Source organism: Protobothrops mucrosquamatus, unplaced genomic scaffold (genome assembly GCF_001527695.2).
Source record: "Protobothrops mucrosquamatus isolate PMUCROS unplaced genomic scaffold, P.Mucros_1.0 scaffold1093, whole genome shotgun sequence".
NCBI lineage: Eukaryota > Metazoa > Chordata > Lepidosauria > Squamata > Viperidae > Protobothrops > Protobothrops mucrosquamatus.
Window position 1 is genome coordinate 251,676 of NW_015387317.1, and position 14,889 is coordinate 266,564.

The window sequence follows — 14,889 nt, forward strand, 5'->3', positions numbered from 1 at the left end:
GTAGAGGTGAAATTGGGCATCCCTGTCTTACCCCTTTGTTTATTTCAAAACTTTTTGTGTTCTCTCCATTGAATATCACACTAGCTCTCTGTGTTCTATATATTGCCTTTATTATGTTACTAAATTTCTCACCAAATTTCATATCCTCAATCTGTTGGAACAGAAATTGCCAATTGAGGCTATCAAATGCTTTCTGCGCATCTAAAAAAATCAAAGCTGCCTGTTTTCCTAAATGTATTTCATAATACTCTAAAACATTTAAGACCGTTCTAATATTGTTTCTGATTTGTCTTTGGGGTAAAAAACCATTTTGGTCTGGATGTATTATATTTTGTAAAATTAACTTTAATCTTTCAGCCATTATGTTAGTAAACATTTTATAATCCGTATTTAACAGCGAGATTGGCCTATAATTTTTAATCTGTTTGGGGTCTGTGCCTTCTTTTGGGATAAGAGATATGATGGCATCTATCCAGGAGTCTAGTAGTTTGGATTTCTCCAACACATCATTATACACGTCTAGTAATATCTTTTCAAAATCTTCGTGGAAGGTTTTATATAGTTCCCCCGGAAGACCATCCTGTCCCGGGGTCTTATTATTTTTTTGTTTTTGCACCGCCCTTTTTAATTCCATAGCTGTTATTCTCCCATTCAGTATGTCTCTTTGTCTGAAAGATGTTAATTGTTATTGGGACCACAGGGATCTTTCTCAATCATGGTCTGCTTCTTTGAAACAGCATTCCACCCCTGCCTCAGGATAGACTGGGTAGATCCAAGAACATCAACAAGCTGTGGATCTGATTTTTCAAGGGCCTCCAGATTCAGAACAGATGGAGAGCATTGCTCAGTTAGGCTTATCAATCATCCACCAGCAGTACTTCCATCTTGCCAGGATTAAACCTCTATTAATTTACCTTAGGCACCAATTTAGGACAGCTGTTGCAATTTGTACCTACTGTAGATTAGATGCAAAGAAGAAAAAAAGTTGGATATTACGTTCATATTGATAATACTTAAGGTTGCATCCCTGTATCACATCCCTTTGGTTATTTCTGCAGATGGAAATGGTTTGACTAGTACTGGCTTATAGATCTCTAGTAAAGTTGGAAAAAAATGAAGATAAAGGATATGAAATATATGTAGGACTGGCAGAAGAGACCTTGTGGGACAAAAAAAAAAAAGCAAGGAATAGACACAATCCAGAGTATATGTGAAACAGGCTTCACCATCACCAAACTGTTCCCTAATACTTTGCTTCTTATACCACTGTGAAACTGTGCTTTATTCTTTTGCCATTCTGTTAAGCTGTCCAGAAATCATATTGTTGGATGGCCATATAAATAATTGAATTCAGTTCCACAAGTATGACTGAGACTTTGCAAAATAGCTTCCTACTCTATTCAGCATTAATGTGACTTTCAGAATTGACAAGGAATTAATGGAGTTTTTTTTAAAAAAATAGATTTTTTATTATTTTTATAAACTCAAGCTGGCAAACATGCCTTATACTCCCCCCCCCCTTCTATTTTCCCCACAAGAACAATCTGTGAGTTGGGCTGAAGGGAGTGACTAACCCAAAGTCACCCTGCCAGTTTTTATGCCTAAAGCAGGATTACAGCTCACAGTCTCCTGGTTTCTGGCTTGGTGCCTTAACCACTAAATGAAACTTTTTAGATTTTTTTCCCTTGCAACCTTTGCTTGTCAAATAAAGCCCTACTAATGTGTAAAGAGTGAGCTGTTGATGTTCAAATGCTCATCCTCAGATGTCTAGAACAGGAATAGGCAACCTTTTATGACTCGTGGACTTCAACTCCCAGAATTCCTAAGCCAGCATGGCTCAGCTTGGAAACCTCTCCCTTTCCCCTCAGCATGGCTGGCTCAGGAATTCTGGGAGTTGAAGTCCACGAGTCATAAAAGAGCCAAGGCTGCCTACCCCGATCTAGAATGTGGTAGTAGCAGTGGCCATTAGAAAGGAGAAATGTTATATAAAACAGCAAACATGTGGTATATGAAAATAATTTTAGCTATTCTGTGTCATAATTATCCACACTTCACAATTGAAAACTGCCTTTTTTTTTCAGCATTCCTCCTCCTCTTCCTCCTCTTCGAGCAGCAGTGACTCTGACTGACATGTCTCCCTACTTTCCAGCTGCATCCCTTTTCCACCATGGCTGATCCTTGCACTGCTCTTCCTGCATCCAGAAAAAGTCCACTAGATTGGTTACTAGATAAAAATGACATCTGCTTGCTTTTTGTCTGATCTTCAAGATGGCCGGGTCTCAAGCTTATCCCTAAGAGTGGTGCTGCTGATTAACCAGCCTGTTGTGATCGACTGCTTGGGAGGCTAGGCCACTATTGGGCTCCAGAACAGTATATCTGCACCATTTAATTGTGATTAAATTTCTGCAGCCAATCAAATAATCTCCTGGCAGTCTGAATGTTTTATTGAGAACCAATCAAATGATTATTTTGAGGTTGGTTGGGAGGTCCAAATCCACCCAAGTGCTTTTAAAAATTATCATTCACCAAAGTAATTCTTGAATGTTCATCTGGTGCCTGGAAAAAGGACAAAAAAAAAAAGGAGACATTGCTCAATATTATAACTGCATTTGAAAAGTGTTGCTTATTTAATATAAACTAGAATAATTCGCTTTTAAAAAAAATCACAAAATGTGCTGAATCAGGGATAAGGGCATAACTGTATGCATGCAGAAATTTATTATGAGATTTCCTTCTCTCTGTCACTTGGAAATATATGTACGTTCATGTACTGTACATATGGCGTAATATGTTCCAAATGTCTGTATTTGGAAAAAGGATTTTCTCATCAGTTCAACACTGCTGATGCCCCATTTAAACTGGCTGCTTATATAATACCTAGATGCGTTTCTAAAATGAAAGGAGAAGTTTCCAGTTAGCCACTTTTTAAAGAGAACCAACCACAACCACATCTTTATCCAGCCTGGCACCACTTGAGATCTCCATGGGGCTTCCAATAACCTTGGGTGGGGATTCAAAAGCCCCTCCAGAAGTACCCACCAAAATATAGCATTTAATGGGACAGAAAGAGAACATAAAATATTTTGGGAGTGACTTTAGTAATTGTGTTAATAATCAGGTTTAAGTAGCGGAATTAGTATATAAATTAAATCACTTTTTATTGTGTACATTCCAGCTCAGTTTGCATCTTGTAATGCATGTCAGTTAAAGACTAAACAACAATTTCACAACTATCATTCCTGAAAATTGTGTACCCCTAAGTTGCATAATGCCCACAGGGTTGAACTAAAAGTATCATGTCTTGTTAGAAATGTTGTATTCTGTTTCATAGGTTCTTTTTCTGGCCAGTGACAATAATTACAAGTCTGATTTTTGCTTGTCCCAAATATGTTCCAAATTGCTTCTGCCTTGATAAAAGATTTTGGCCTTAATGCTGGCCTGGATTGTAGTGTGTTACTTTATATGTACAAAATAAAACTCCAGAAAAGAATCAAAATCAAATTAGTGTTTGTAAAATGTATCTTAACAAATGTTCTTCTGTTCTTGGCTTGAAGTTCATGTCAATGCCCTTTTGGCATTACCTTCCAGAATGCAATTAAACCAAGGAATATGGATTGTGTGAAGTCAGAATAAAGCTGGAAGGGACCTTGGCGGTCTTCTAGTCCAACCCCCTGCTCAAGCAGGAGACCAGCTTCCCCCTTTGACTTCACAAATGGCAAAAATGTCACCCCAGGATGCTGCACCCTATGGCATATACATGCTGCTTGGCAAGAGTGTGGATTTTGATCATGGAGATCCTACAAAAGTGTACGGATCAGTTATAAATCACTTTTTTCAGCACTGTCCGTAACTTTGTAAAAAACAGTCACCAGTTGACAACAACATATCCTTGTTTTTTCAGCTGTTAGTGGCTGTAGGAAGGAAAACAGCAATGTTGTCAGAACAGGTATAATTTTTACTCTCTCTTGGAATACGTGGGGCTTTTAAAAAAATAAAATATATCGAACCTATCAAAGGGCTTAACACACCATTTTACTGCTTTTATTTTTCACATACACTTCCAGATCACACCATTGTGGTTTGGAGTTTGTGCTTCTGAAATTTTACATCTGTTTTGGAAAAACTCTGGGGTCTTAAAAAGGGCTTGAGCCCCTATGTAGCTCAAGGACTAAAAGCTGCCCACTCTTTAATGAAAGGAACTGAATACATTGAAAAAGAAAAAATTAAAGAGGGAGAAGTTACGCTTTTTTAAATATTCCAGCATCTGTCTTCTTTTGGATAGAAGGTAATGATTTGTCTATTTGTCAGCATGTTGCATCTTGTTTTGCAAAAAGACAAAAAGAATATAAAGGACTCCTTTGATGGAGGCCTGGAAATAAAATTACTGATTGCTTCTAATTAAATATTTTATTTTGTTGGAATGGTTACTTTTTTTTCCAAAGTCATCTGGCCTTCATAAACAGACCACACAACTATTTAGCATTAAGCAAAGTAAAATTGTTCTTAAACTGAAATTGTTCCTAAGCAATTACATACAGAATTTTTAATCCTCCCAAAATGTCTACAAAGGAAAAAGGGGAGCAGAGATGACAAAGAAGCCAAATTCGGTATACAAGCCAAATTCCTAGGTCTTACTACAGAGGGGGAAAATATCTTGTTTTATTGTGAATGCAGCCTTGTTTAGGCCAAAGAGATTTTAAATCAATCACTGGCAGGGAAAAACAATTACTTTTGAAATACAATCATTTTAGTCCCTGTTTTCGTCCTCCAAAATATTTTTCTTTTTAAAGAGGAAATGTGGAGGTGGTGGCAGGAAGAGAAGAACCTAGAAGCTAGGACACGTGCACCATGCAAATATGCACAAAATATTTAAGGCAGCCATAAAAGCTATTTGAAATGCCAATATTATGCTAAGAGTATTGATAGTACAATTTAACTGCGGTGGGGCTAAAAAATGCCCCAGAATATAGACTCTATTTTCTTTTGGTGTGTTACATTTCTAGCAAGAAATTTCTGGGATAATTTTGGGAATAGCTTTTTTTCTAATGCCTTGTTGGCAACATGAATTTCCATCTGTAGCAAGGATGCTTGGATGATGCTTAAGCAGATTCCTAAACACTCAATGCTTGCACTAGGGGCAAGTTAGTCTAGCATTGATCTGTCTGCAGGTCATTCCCAGTGAAAAAAATTACATTCAGAAGAAAGCAACTGTCCTCTTGACCATCAAATTCAATGACAGCTTGCTAGTGCAAAGGAGTGTACTGGTTGAGCAGTCAATTCTACCACGTTGTCCACTTTTGCTAGAGGAACAGTCATGCCTCTATCGTTGACCCCTATCCCAGCTTAGCTCATGAGGCAATCTTGTGGCACTGCTTCCTCAAGAAACACCAAGCCTCCAGCGGACACCACTCTGTCCCTTTCATGACCAGCAGACCTTTCTGTGGTCTTCCCTCTGATTATTCTTCTAGCTGCTGCTTTAATTTTTCTAGTTGTGGCTTTGAGAATTTTTTTTTTAATGGCAGGTAGAGGATATCCTGAGGGATAACTCAAGGAGAAAGAGTGGATGGGAAGAAACTGTAAAGTATAAATCTATACTTAAAAGAAATTGGCTATATTTAATATGTCTCCTAGCAAAAATTTCACAGCAGTGTTTGCAGTAGCTGTAATGCAAATACAACATCACTTAATTGGAACAATTAATTTGTAGAAGTAATAAGCAAGGGGAGGAATGTCCATTTTAAAGTGCAAAGGGGGAGCTGAAATGAAAAGCATATGGCCTATCTCATAGGGTGATGGTGAAGAAAGAACTTACTAATTCTTATTTTGCATCTTTTTTCCTCAAAAGGAAAATTGAGCTGGTTGTTGTTATGCACTTGGGGAATGAGGAAACTGCAGATTGGAACTGGCAAGGAGAGGCTAACAATGAACTTAACTAATTTAAATGATTTCTCTCAGGTCAGATGGACTGCAGAAACATTGTCAAGTAATCTTTGAGAACCTCTGTAGAAATGATGAAGTCCCAGAAGACTTAAAGAATAGACAGCTAAAGAGAGATATGACAGTAGTCTTCAAATATCAGGTGGGACATCGTACCAAAGGAATGAACTTACTGTCTTATCTTAGAAACAGGCCCAGACAAATGAATTAAAAGGAAGTTTTAATGGAAGGAAGGAAGTTCAAGCTAAACACCTGAAGGAAATCCTGACTATACAAGCTGTCAGTCAGTGGAACACATGAAGTGGTGAGTTCTTCCTTCACTAGAGATTTTCAAACAAGCTGGTTGGTCAACACCTGTCAGAGAAATGCGGGTGGATTCTGCAGTGAGCACTCTAGGGTTCTGTGACATCCTTCTGTAATCCACAGAGGGAGGGAGGGCGGGAGGAAGGGAGGACTTTAGCATCATACTTGTCCAATCTCGGAGCTAACAAAAATTGACTCAAAAAGCTGCCCTGACATCTTCTGAAGTTGAACTTAAAAGCTGATTGAAATTATTGTGAAGAAATCTGAACAACTAAATAATCTCTAATTTGAGTTCATAAGTAACCAATACAGACTCCAGTAGGGGACCATTTCAGATTTAGGTTTATGGGTGCAGGACAAATTCAGCAAACGAACATAAAAATAAGGCACTTAAACACTGTATGATTTTCACTGGATTTAACTTTATGTAAGAGCATAGCTGGGAGCCATAGAGCACTCAGGAGATTATTTATGGTTTAGAGATCTGTTAGTTTAGAATGTCCTCTTCATGAATAGTAGAAACCTAGTATAGCCTTTGCACTCTTGTCAGCCTTTTCAGCGACTGACCTAATTTATTCCCTTCATGATCCAAAGGAACGGAAAGTCGTTCCAAGATATTTAAAGGACTGGCTCTATTAAATTTCCTTGTTTTTGCCAAGAGTGTTTGAGGCTCTGGACCGCTTCTGAAGAAACCATGACCTTGCTTTTGGATTAGCTTTGCCTCATCACAGTAGGTTGCTATAGTCCTCCAATGCTATACAAGTGGCCAAAGGGATAGCTGCACCATTGGCATAAAAGAACATGGCTCTCTGTGCAGTACCCCAGCCCAGCAGGGCGAAATATACTCTTTGCTCAAATTGGAACTGTAACAAATAATTGCTAAAGCCAAGTGCAATCTGACCCCTGGGGATTTGGAAAAAAGGTGGCAGCATCTACAAAATATACAATAACAGGCAAGGAGACATTTTCGTAGTAGTAGTAGTAGTACTGTACTGTACTGTAGCAGTCTCCACCCTATGGAGGAATAGGGGTGCATTTGAACATCTGTGCTTGTTACTTTCCCAGTTTGAATCAGCATGTTTGCATCTTTATGTGGACCTTTTTGCTGAGGTTATTACATTGGCAAAACAATGTTTCTGAAACAGACTTGCCCAAAGTATATTAGTTTCCATGGGCTGTGCTGAACTCGAAAAATAAGGCTCACTACTATATTTAAAAACAAGGTGCAGAAAACAAAAAGGAAGCAGAAAGGGAGAGGAAAACAAACTTAACTGCATTAAGCTTGAAACAGTATATTTTCACTGAGGTTCATCACTCTGGTATCTAATTTAATTCTACAGATTATTTTTTTTTAAATATACGTCATACCAGAATGTGGTATTCTATTTCCTTCCTTCAAAACTGGAGTTTCTACAAAGGAGATGATCCAGTCAAAATAAGCACTTCTTACTGCTTGTCATCAGAAGCATATTTGCAATACAAATTGTATAACCCCTCTTCCTGAAGCCTACAATTACAATGGTTTCTAAATTTATTTATTGTTCAACTTGTTGCCAATTCCACAAGCCATGGCTAATTAAGATTGGTTTTATGAATCCTGATATACTACTACTATTAATAATGGTTTGTCCTGGGTTAATACTGTTGCAATTTGTATGAATTGTTAGAATGACCACCACTGCAAACACTGTTTGGTTTTGAAGTTTAATAAATTTAAAAACAGAGCCTTGACATTGGCTACTCAACCTAAGGGGTTTCCACATATGGACATGGTTGCTTCTATGGCCAACAGGGCTTCAAACTTACTCCATGGTCTCAAAATGCTTGGTTTCACATTTGTATCTTACCTTCTAACCTGTGAAGCCTTTTTGCATGTTAGATTCCTGATGCTTTTATATAACTGCCCTCTCCATCTCCAGCTTGTTTTTTCTATCTCTTTGTATATGTTTGACAGGTGGCAAGAAGGCTTGGCAGAATGTAAAGAGAGCAATCAGAGGATAGTATACAACTGTGAAGCAAAGACTAGGAAAACAGAGAGTTGTGAAGCCTTAGCCCACTGCCAGTTTAAAATTGTCAACATGTTAATTACAATGTACTGGGATGAATCATATGCTGCTGTTTGCTTTAGGCTGACATTTTGCTTTTATAATCCAATAGTTGGATAACTATAATTACAGAAATGACTCCACTGATCCTCAATCTGGTCCATTACTCATTTATACAAGGAGTGTGTGTGTGTGTATCCATCCATCCCCTCCCTGCTTGTTTTATTTACAGATAAAACAGAGGTTTTTTTCCTGGTGCCTTGCTTAGTTTTTCTCACAAAAAAACTCAATAAATATAAATGTCATGGATAGTTTATTTATATAGCCAGATTATGAATTATGGAAATATTTATATTTTAAATATATTTTGAATCCAAAGATTTAGTGAGCAATATTAGAAGAAGAGAGATGATGAAATAGTTTAGCAATAAATTTCCTGCTTAATTAAGTTTGTAAAAAAGCTGCTTGCCTATTTTACTAAGTTAAAATTATTTAGAAGACCATGTAAGTACAATTAGCTTTTCTTGATGGAAAAAATATAGCGGGTTCACACTAAACAGTATTAGTCCCTCCTGAAGAATTAATCTATGGCAGGCTGGATTGACAGCCTCACAGTGTTAAAACCAAAAGTCACCTGATGGTTTATTTACATGACCAGGTGGTCTCCTTATTTACCCTACGTTTGGCCACCTGGAGGCTGTGGCAAGGATATCACAACATAGGTTGAAAATGGAATTTTTATCCTTGTTTAATCTTCATTTTTTGGGGGGAGGCAGGCGGGATTGATTTTATAAATAGACTATAAAACCTGTTAAAAACAACCTATTTTTAGTAGATGTGTTGTCTTTTAAAGCAGAAAATTGTTTCACCATAATTTGGAGCTTGGCCCTAAATTGTAGTGGTGGGGGTGCCAGGGAGTGTAAGAAAGTGTTGGTGAACTGCATTTGGCTTGTCAACTGCACTTGTCTCACCTCACTTTATTTGTTGCTAGCCAGTCTTTGTGTGTGTGTGTGTGTGTGTGTGTGTGTAATAAACAGCATCCGTTCTCACAGATATGTGTGAGTAGCCGGATTATTAAACCCTTTTTTGGGGGTAGGATAATGGCCTTTGTGGACTTACTTGCAGAATCTAATTTAAAAGTTTATCTGGATGAAAAGGTCTGCTATGTTTCCAAACTGACTGACCTAAATGTTTAACTGCAGGGCTCTATAGCTTTGTATTGTAACCTCAGCAGGTGTTTGAGAATCCTGATGCAGTCCTAGGTAATTAGTAAACAAAAAAGAAAAAGGAAACGTCTGATTAAAAAAAAAAAGCTACAGAGCTCACTGAAAGACTGAGAGGCCTTATTTCAAATCTACAGTAACTCTGAAGATCAAAAGCACCTAGACTTTTGGCCTTTATTTTGTGGATTGCTTTGCAGTCTGACAGGTATGCCTGCCTTCCTAACCACACTTGCTATTATCCAGAACACTTTGTCACAATTTCCTTTTGCCTCCCTCCAGATAAAGGGGGAAAACCTGTTGTGAGTAGAAACATTACAACAAAACTGGAGTTATTGTATGGATGCTGAACTGGAAAATAACTACGGGAGGCTAATATTATACATAATAGTTGTGGCAAGATTATTGTATATACAAAGATGAAAGAATAACAAAATACACCCAGTTATAAGTCTGGATCATAACAGTAACAGAGCTCATGTGGAAATGGCAGTGCTTACTACTTTGGTCAGGGGAAAAAATAATATATTTTTTTAAATACAGACCTTATATGGATTTAGATTGAAAGAAGGCTGAATTGATTATTTACGGATTTGAGGATAAAAAGGTTTAAAGAGAAAGGGGAAGAATTAAGATGGCAATTACTTGATGCAAAGAAGAATGGAAGTCATAATTCTATGCTTTTGCTCCTTTTTCGCTTTTTCCTTTTTTCTGTCCTTTTTATATTTTAATTTTTTATACTTTTTTTGCACTAAAAATTCCAATATTTTTTAAACAAAAGGCTAGAAATACTTTACAGTAGTAGCAGCTTGTATGGGCCTCCTGATTTATATATATATATCTTTTCACATTGGCAACAAACCTTCTTTCCCAGCCCTTTTATTCATGTTATGTTGAAACCTGGGAACTGTGGCTGAACTGGTCCCTGTTCCGCAGCGTACTCAAGCTTTGACAGATCTGGGGGTGGTATGTGTGAGGGAGGAAGGACTGGGGGAAGACACTGCCACTATTAGCAAGGCTTTTTCTGCCCTTAGTTTCTGTAATGCACAACACATTACAAAGCAGACAACCAGAGAAGCAAAATGGTGGGATACTCCAGTTGCTACAACCATGCAAGTTTGATTCAAGCAGCGTGCAGAGCCACAAAGTGGTATGATTAGTTTTGACTTTGCTGGTTGCAAGTGGTTACCACTATTAGAAGCCAGATATTGCTATAGTTACCCTACAGATTTAAGCAACTTTAATGCTTATTTCCACTCCATTAAGAACTGTAGTTCTGGCAGACCTAAGAATCTTTGACAGATTTAACATTCTTGTCAAACTATGATTCCCAAACCAAGATATGGTAGCTACACTGCAATCCACAGTCTCTAATTGCTACATTTTCTTCTTTCTGACATGTCCTACTTTCTCCCCCAAGAACCAGGCTGCAGGAAATCACCAAATATGGATTCTAAACAAATCTTTAACATACAGATACATGTAGTTGTAGCTGCATATTTTGTCTTATGTTACCCCCCTCTGGCCTAGCAACAGTTCTTATTTGGAGGCATGACAAGCATCCACATGTCTTACCAAATTGTGCTTTGATTAAATCATTGTTTGATGAAAAAGTGATAGTGACCGAGTTTGTAGTTCATGCTAAATCAAGTTTTTATATATCTTAATTTTGTAGCGCAATATGGAAATTTGTATGTAGATGATTTATATCTAATCTCCAATCTCCTAGACGGGTCGCTAATTAAGTGGAATGAGTGAATAAAATTCCAATGTTTTGAAGACCAGGCAAAATACCAAATCATAGTTAAATGTTCAGAAATCATGGGTTTTCTAATGGAGACAAAGATTTTGCCAGCAGTGTGAATTCTTCCACTAGTTATGGATCTGAAATGGAGTCTTAGAGTGATTTAACCTGAATACTACAGAAATCCATTTACCCTATGACGACAAATGAAAATATTGATAAAACAATGTAATAGACTCCTAGCATTGTTTCTTTCTATACCTATTGTATATTTTCAGTTGTTCAGAAGAGGCTTTGCTCAGAATACACCAATGATCTTCTGAATTTAATGAGAAACAATAACTCCTTTGTAATCACTTGTAGTAAAATGAAATCCTAAAAAAAATAAATCATTTTTTTTTGTTTTCAGGAAAGATGTGGCTATCTAGCTAAACATTTGGAATCTAATACAACACAATGAATTGATTTCAGTAAATCTAAATCTTAATTAAGTGTGCTTTTTTTTACTGTGATACAACGTTATTATGTCATTTATATTTTATTAACATTCCTTTTGTGGAGTGCTAATATAAAAAAAGTCCAGATTTGGTCATACGTTATGTGAACCCAGCCAGCATAGTTTGCAAAATGTCAGCTTATGTTTTGTGCCAAGATCCAGCCTGAAATATTAATAAAAATGATTAAATTATGTGTAAAATATTTCTTTCTTTATTTTTTATTTCACTGTATAAGTAACTCTAGATGGCTTATAAGTAAAAATCCTCCCAAAAATATACAAATGTCAATATAAATGTATACAAAGTTAAAAAGATATCCTTAAGCCACCACCCTAGATTTGCCATAAATCCATGGGAGAAATTAAAAAATCAAGTCCAAAGAATGTGATTTCTTGGCAGTATTCTAGCACTTAACCATTGTTAATTCCACAGCCCATGTGATAGTCTCTTTTCTCAAAATTAGCCAAAATCTGGATTCACATTTTATGCTAAACCATGTGGGTTGTTTTTTTCTTAGCAAGCTAATTGTGGCTTATTTAACAGTTCATGGTTAACCAAACACTGACTTAGCTCATGATGATCCCAATCCATGCTTGATGATTACGGGTAGAGACTTAGTTACAAATACCTTGAAACACAACTTCCTTTCCCTGTGTTTATAGGTAATTGCATTTAGACCCCTTCCATTTACACAGGTTTGACCTCTTTTGAAACAGAGGTGCTGAAAAAAAAGGAGGATCAATGCAATGTCCTTGAATAGCTGAATGTTCCTGTGAGAATAAATTAGCAAGCTTGAACATCACAGACACTGCAGCAATAATATGTGAAAGTTAACACCTGTTAAAAAAAGGGAAGCTGTTCACACCCAACCTCCTCCTCATTTTATGCCATTTCCACTTCTCTCCATGGTTTTTAGACACTCAATGCTTGCTTCACAGGTTCCACGCATGCAGGCATCATTTATTTTGAAAACTAAACAAATACACTAGCATAGGTAAATATGCCTGGAAGATTACTTTGTTAACTTTGCCCATTTAACTTATTCTGCATAATGAAAGCTCATTCTATGCTATCCCAAATAACCTAAAATTAAGTGCACCCTGCTGCTAAAAAAAGGGCAAGTTAAAGACTTCTTCTTCTTCTTGTGCCATATCCGTTATCAGACATTGGCAATCATGTTGGCGATCATGTTTTTATCAGCAGCCGCACGAAAAAGTGCTGCTGAGTTTTGTCCAAACCAGTCCCTTAGATTTTGAAGCCACGATGTTCTTCTTCTGCCTGGACCTCATTTGCCTTCAATCTTTCCCTGGAGGATTAAATGGAGTATGCCGTATTTTTCTAGGTGTCGCATCACATGTCTGAAATATTCTAATTTTCGTTTTTTAATTGTTTTGATGATTTCCCTTGGCTTTCCCAGGTGGCTTATCACCTCATTTCTGATCTTGTCAACCCAGCTTATATGTAACAGCCACTTATAAATCCACATTTCAAATGCTTCTAGTCTCTTCAGGTGGCTTTCTGTCAGAGACCAACTCTCTACTCCATAGAGCAGGATAGAAAAAATATAGCATCTGACAAGCTTGATTTTCAGTCTTAGGCTTATGTCGTGACTGCAGAAGACCTAAGTTAAAGACTAACAGACTAGAAATGCTGTAGCCTTGCAGATATTTACAGAACCACAATTCTTAGCAGCCTTGGAAGGTGTTTTTACAGTATATATAGAACAGTGTATGTAACCACTATATAGCTGGGTCATTTATTTTGAACCAATGAAGATCCATCCACTCTGATCCATCCTCTCTGTAGTGTATCAAATATGTGTATAAACTGCTTCACAGGTTTTGACGTTACCACTTAAAAAAAAATCTGGAATTTTGAAGCACACTTTAATTTGGAGACTATTAAACTGATGGAAACTTATTTTGCCATGTTATATTCCAAACATTGACTGATTATTAATCCCAAGCCCTTTAGTGGGCCACATTTAAAAAAGTTACCAGTATAACTTAAGTCAAGGTGTGGGGGGGAGGTAAATATTTTGAACAGATTTATATTTTTTTCACAGGGCACTCCCAGTTTTTGTGTTTTCTGCTCCTATAAGGCAATCCTAGATACCTTCATCGAATCAAACGTGCTTGTAATAGAGCTTCTTCCTAGGTAAAGTATGCCATGTCTTTCTCAGTCTTCAAGCAAAACAATTTCTTGTAAATGGACCTACACGAGGACACATGTTGCCATTGAATACGATAGCAGAACCTCAGCTTTAACTCTCCGTCCCTACAATGCCTCTTAAGACTTTTGAGTTACTCTTCCTGTCAAGAATTATTGGTAAGAACAGGAGAGAGGAAAAAAAACCCACTAAGGAACTTTTCTGGGGTGTGGCGCGCTCTGTCTCCGATTATGCCTGTAAGAGGGGCATATTTCGACGTTGGTCCTGGGTCGCTGCTGATTGTTCCGTCAAAGTTAACAAGAGCAACCGAAAGCGAGCTGGATGCTTCCGCTCCCCCTTGGAAGACTAACAGGGCAGCAATTTTGGAAACCGCAGTATTACTATAGATACGCTGTTGACAAATAGATGGCTACCCGCTTTTTTTCCTATCCCTTTCCTCCTGCAGCGATTCTCCATAGTCCGTCTGTCGAACCACGCTGCTTTCGGAAGACTACACAGCAGTTCGCCTGAAGGGGGTATCTTGCACCCCCGCGCCATTGAAGACGCTCTATCCGGTGTCCCAGGCCCGCCTATCATAGCCTCCGCTCTATGATCCAAATTACAACGGCAATTGGCAGAGCCGCGCTGGCCCCGCGCTCTCTCTCGTTCTAGCGCGCAAGAGGTCCGCACGGGGGAGGGATCTTATTATTTCCGGGTCAAGGCGGGGTTGAAATCGCCCCGCTCTCCGCCTCCCCCTCCCAGACCCGCCGAGGCCGCCGCCGCAAGAGCAGCTGCCGCAGCCCCTTCCCGCTGCCCTTGCCCTCCTCCCGCCGCCGCCATCCCACCCGCCCACCCCGGCTCTCTCCTCCTCCTCCCCTTCCCCTGTCCCGCTCCCTCCGCCCGCCCCGGAGACCCACGCACCACCCGCCCTCCCTCCTCCCGCTCCCCCATCCCATCCCCTCCCCCCCCGCCCGAACGAGTCAGTGAGCGAGAG